At 43.1% G+C, this 5,241-nt stretch overlaps 1 long non-coding RNA gene across 1 annotated transcript; it reads left to right on the top strand.

Moving 5' to 3' along the window:
• Positions 1 to 480: 480 nt before the first annotated feature.
• LOC115597144 (uncharacterized) lies at positions 481 to 3,257 on the top strand. Its single transcript, XR_003987031.1, has 3 exons — positions 481 to 541; positions 1,007 to 1,162; positions 2,972 to 3,257. It is a non-coding gene; the product is annotated as an uncharacterized LOC115597144 (long non-coding RNA).
• Positions 3,258 to 5,241: the final 1,984 nt, after the last annotated feature.

Here is a 5,241-nt window from a genome sequence, read left to right as displayed (position 1 = left end):
CAACACATAACAAGTGTCATATTCTCAGGTTTATCAAAAAAAACAAATGTTGTTAAAAATAGGCTCATAATTAAGTGAGTTGCCGTCAGTTTTGTAGTGAAAATCTGCATCTCTCAATATTTATTTTCATTTGTTATATGAACACTGTATTTATATTTGATTGTGATGACAGCAACGTTATATGAGCTTGGCTCACCTGGCTGAGCTACTAGCATGCTACAGCTAACAGACAACAACTGGTGCACTGCCAGGGAAAAGTTGCACATCAGCCAAACTTCCTGTCATGATCCTGGCTCTTGTTGTTCTGACATTTCCTGTTTTATTTTGAAATTGTGCCCTCATGTGTTGGTGTTGCTTTTCACTTCCTCACACTGTGTGATTTCCCTCCTTCCCCGCCTCCCTCACCTGCACCTCATCCCCTCGTTAGTGTGTGTGTCTATAGTCTTTGTGCTCCTCTTGTCTTTATCAATTCATTCCGGTGTTCACTGTTTCAGCCCAGAATCCTCCAGTGCTATCTAGCATTTCTCGGTTTGACCTCATGGTACGTACTAGTTTGTAGTTCCTTGTGTTTCCATTGATTTGCACTTTGTTTAAATATTTTTGTTGTTGTTGTTGCTTTGTGTTTATGTCCTTTTGACTCATTTTTGGTTTTCCTGGATACTTGGATTTCAGCTTTTGTGTAATAAAACTTGTCTTTAGTTCCCGAATCCTGTCTGCCTCCCCAGGGCTGCTTTCTGTACTTGGGTCCCTACCCTTCTGTCATAATTGTAACAGTACCCCTACAAATAGCCTCACCTTTATCGTTGTTCAGTCCAAAATGTGCTCAGATCCCTGCCTGTCTTGACTGCAGGGATGGCACTACTCCCTTGTAGTTGAGTTCCACCTAAATCGATTCAGAATTGTAGTGGATAACAATCACGACACTTCATTTCTGTCACCCACCCCTTTTAATTTAAGACATCCATTTTTAATTTTGCTTTTTTGGTGGCTCTGTGTTTGCTTTCAGCGCCGGTCCTTTTGAGCAGTTGTGAATGGAAGACGACGGAGGGGAATTTCTGAAAGCCAGAAACATCAGCGGTCGGCTAAAGTGATTGTTCAGTCATTAGTATCGATCAGCGTTGCAGACCCTCACTTATTATGACCATTTTAGTGCAACAGACAGGTGAGATCTCACTCGCTGCGCTTATAATAAACCCTGTGACACAAATGGCGAAATCCAGAGTTGACAGATCTCGGTGTTAGTCCCAACCTCAAATGCTATTTTGAGTCTCGCAGAAAGTCAGCGACACTAAATCATCTCAAAAAACGTGCGACTGGATAAATGCATTTTTAAAGCCTTTCCAAAAAAGCCGGACACACAATAGCTCATTCTGACCCAGCGGTCTGTGGGCACATCGGCGGTGTCGGCCAGACAAATGTGATCCTGAGAGAGTTCTGTTTTTTTTTTTTTCCCTCCTCCTTCCTCTTCTCTGTCAGTCGTATCAGTGGTGTCGGACAAAGCGTTTCATCTGTTCAATCCTTGAAGAAGACACTGCGATGCATCAGTGTTTCCCAGCCACCAAGTCGCTGCACACTCTTTTCCCTCAATAACATGCTTGTCAAGTGTATCTCCACCCCTCAGCCTCTCTTCTTTCCTCCCTCCCCCCCCCCCCACATGGCGGTTTGTAAGCAAACAACACAATGCTGTGAATGCAGGCACAGTGCTCCAGGTTAATGTACTTCATTAGAGGTTCAGTTTTGCATGTCTGGCTTAATTTAACGGGGGCCGGAAAGCCTTGGGACAATTCTTCTGACATTTCAAGAATGCCAGGCGGAGGCATAGGAGGCTTATGTTTATGTGAAACCGCGGAGGGAGAAGAGAAGAAGGGCCGCAGCTTACTCTGCCTGTTAATGACGGTTCGCAGCCTTAGGAGACAGGATGCAGACGGACCTAGGGAGCACACAGCTGGAGTGGAGGCGGTGGTGGTGGTGGGGGGGAAGGGAGGGAGGGAGGAAGAGGGGATGCATTGCAAGGTAACGCTCTGCCCGGGAGGGGGGTCACATCCTCCATTCACGGCGGCAGCAGTCATTCATACAGAGCTCCCTTGTGGCGCACTAGTTTGGGCTAAACGCACTTTTGTCCCCGATAATGCATACAGGAGGAGACGTGGATAATACACGAAGAAAGAAATGCTATTATTCATCAGACGGCACATGCAAAATATAAGGCAATATGAATATTCGATGTGTGTGTGTGTTTCTGACACAGATTTCTATATGTTTGGCAACACATGCAGTGTAAATACATGCACATCATCACTCATTTATTGAAAAGCAAACTCAAATAAAGAGCCGGGATATCTGTGAGCGTACAATAAATGTGTCGGGAAGCTTCACGGATAAATAACGATGGCAGAGGAATAATAATAATACTCGCTGTTTCTCCGATGCCACTGGGATTAATCAACAGACTAATTGTGAAACTCCGCCTCCTGAAAAACACGCTGACATGTTTTTGTAGCAGCAGCTGACATTAGCCCAGGTATTATACAGTCTGCGCCCCTGGGGATTTTCCATTATTAATACAAAGGAAGCAGACTCATTGTAGCTGTTTAAAAAAATGTGCAATGAAGAGCTGTCATTGTTGTCATTTCCTTTTAACGATTGTAGTGACCACGAGGCGAGCAGAATGGACTGGGAACGGCAAAATAATGGGTGCAGGCGACGCGGCGGGAAAAAAAAAAAAGGTCATCTTAACAAATTGACAAACCCCGGCTGGATAAAGAAGCTAAGGGTCGCTTAATGGCTTACACATGGTGCCGTCCTGCGAAGGAGAACCGGCTCATTATTTCCACTGAAGGCAAATGTTATTAGAGTATCGCAATGTCCTCCAGACGGAGCGACCCCTCGATCAATACGGGCCAATTTCTTGTGATGTGTTTATTTCTAGAATCTCATTTGTGCGTTGTTGTTTTCTTTTTCTTTTTTTCAGAGACGCTGCAGCCGGGTCGTTAATGACGATGTAAATGTGATAAACATGATGTTTAACTGAAGTCAGATGAGGAGGAATCCAGAATCCCTGCAGTGAACACAAACATGAGGACACTGGGTTTTATGGTTGCATTGTTTCAGGGACGTGATCTTCCAGGCCGTATTATTCACGACCTTGAAGATGATAGAACATGATTCTTTGTTAATGGGCTAAAATCATGTCGGACATCATTTTTATTGCATGGCGTATCGATTCGATAAAACTTTATTGGACTGTATCTAATTTATGCACATTTTTGTGGGCCTATTTTATTTGCAGGAACATAACTAAGTACATTTAATAAATGTTTGCATACTTCCATAACTGCTGCCTTTTACCTCCACTCCACTACAGTTTAGAGGTAAGTACTGTAATTTCTTTCACCTTTTAGTTACTCGTTACTTTGCAGATTACAGTACACGACTCATCCAAGCCAAAGTTGGATAGAAAAGCAAAACATTGATTCTGCTTATATGAAAAATGCTGAATATCAGATCTGATCATTGTTAAATGTAAATGTATGCATTATTTACATTTAATTGAAGTGTCTACTAGTGTTGTGTACACTTATTATAGACAGAAAATTACTTTGCTTTCTACATTTAATATCAGATACTTTATTTGTTGGGGCAACTTTTACTTTTACTGAAGTAATATTTTAACACAAAATCAATTTGTGACTTTTACGTCATTTATTTGTAACTCTACAGTTTGTAGAGTTGAAATCAATGACTCGTGACATCTCTCTCTGAAAATATGTTTGTTTGTTACTTATTTTAGTTTCGATAAGTGTCAGAGTTTTAATATATTCTCTAAATTCACACGAGAAAACCTGGAAGGTAAAGGGGACGTTTTGGTGAATTAACATTTGTGTGTGTGAAATTTACCATACATGACTAATACATTCACACCAATGTCAGTGTTCAAAGAACATAATGACATTTTTACACAATAAATAACTTCCCAGCGTCTGCCTGACTTCTTCTTCCAGTGAGGTGTGACGACTGTTTTTGGGGCGCTCCTGCTCTTTGCTGAGCGGACGGCCTCTAGCGTCCAGGCTAACAAGGACTTCACGGTGCGCGAGCTTCACAGGATGACTTCACACAGGTGAGTACGTCCGCTGTGTTGCCTGGCAGCGTGCACTTGGCTGTGTGTAAAATGGGTTAAACTGTTGGCATGTCTGTGGTGTCTGCTGTCATTTCATCCCCGGAGCCTAATGTTGCTTTCTGCACCCGCCGTGGTGTCCGCAGCCTTCTTCAGGCCTATTTATTGCCGGTCATTTGTGTTTAATTGACTGTGTTCTGCCCTCTTGGCTGGATAATTCTGAGGCTATACAGAGCAAAGCTGTTGTATAGGCCTGTTTATAAGTGGCATGCACAGGCTGCAACATCCGTCTGCGCCAATTTACTGTGTGACTGGACATGAGGCCTCGGTGGCAGGAGGTTGTTCCACTAATGTTGTTGGATTGACTTTAAAGCAACGTGATGTAACTTTTCTTTAACACAGTCCTATCTGAATATAGAGAGAGGTAATGACTCATTATACTAAACAAAAGCTACACTATGCTGCTACACACACACACTAGATATATGCCGAGTTTTCCACTACCACTTTTGGCCACGCTGAGTCAAACCGAACCGCACTGGTTTGCTTTTCCATCACCGGTTTTACTGGACCCATGCCGGCGATGGACCTGGTCCGGAGGAGGGCCAGGAGGGCCGCTGTGATGTCTCAAGGCTGCGGCAAACCTGTAGGAAGCACCCATCTCCCCCTAAAATCTATACTTAACTCACGTTTTTTCAGGAAACCTGAGAGAAAGACGTTTTCAAACGTCATGTTCAGCTCTCACTGCTTTTGTAGCTACTCACTGAATCTCTTTTTGTTCTTTCAGACATCTGCTGTGTTTACTGTTTCATCGTGTTCACTTTCAGCTGCTTCATGTCTAGTTAACGCTGGTGAAAACACAATGTTTCCTGTGATGCTGCTTCATAATAAAAGCTCTTAAATGAATAATACGGGATGCTTTTATTGTGAAGAAGTCATGGTAAATGAAATGTTTGTAGCTGAATTAGGGGAGCAACTTTGTTAGCAGTAATTCTCCGATCGGGACAAGCGCGTCATTGCGTTCAGACACACCTTCAGGCAGGTAGCCTAGTTGTTAGGGGTGGGAACCTCTTGGCACCTCACGATTCGATTCCGATTCAGAGGTCAACGATTCGATTCTAAATCGA

The sequence above is a fragment of the Sparus aurata genome, chromosome 2 (assembly GCF_900880675.1).
Source record: "Sparus aurata chromosome 2, fSpaAur1.1, whole genome shotgun sequence".
In the NCBI taxonomy this organism is placed as follows: Eukaryota; Metazoa; Chordata; class Actinopteri; order Spariformes; family Sparidae; genus Sparus; species Sparus aurata.
Note: the sequence above shows the minus strand (reverse complement) of the source record. Positions and strands in the feature narration are given on the sequence as shown.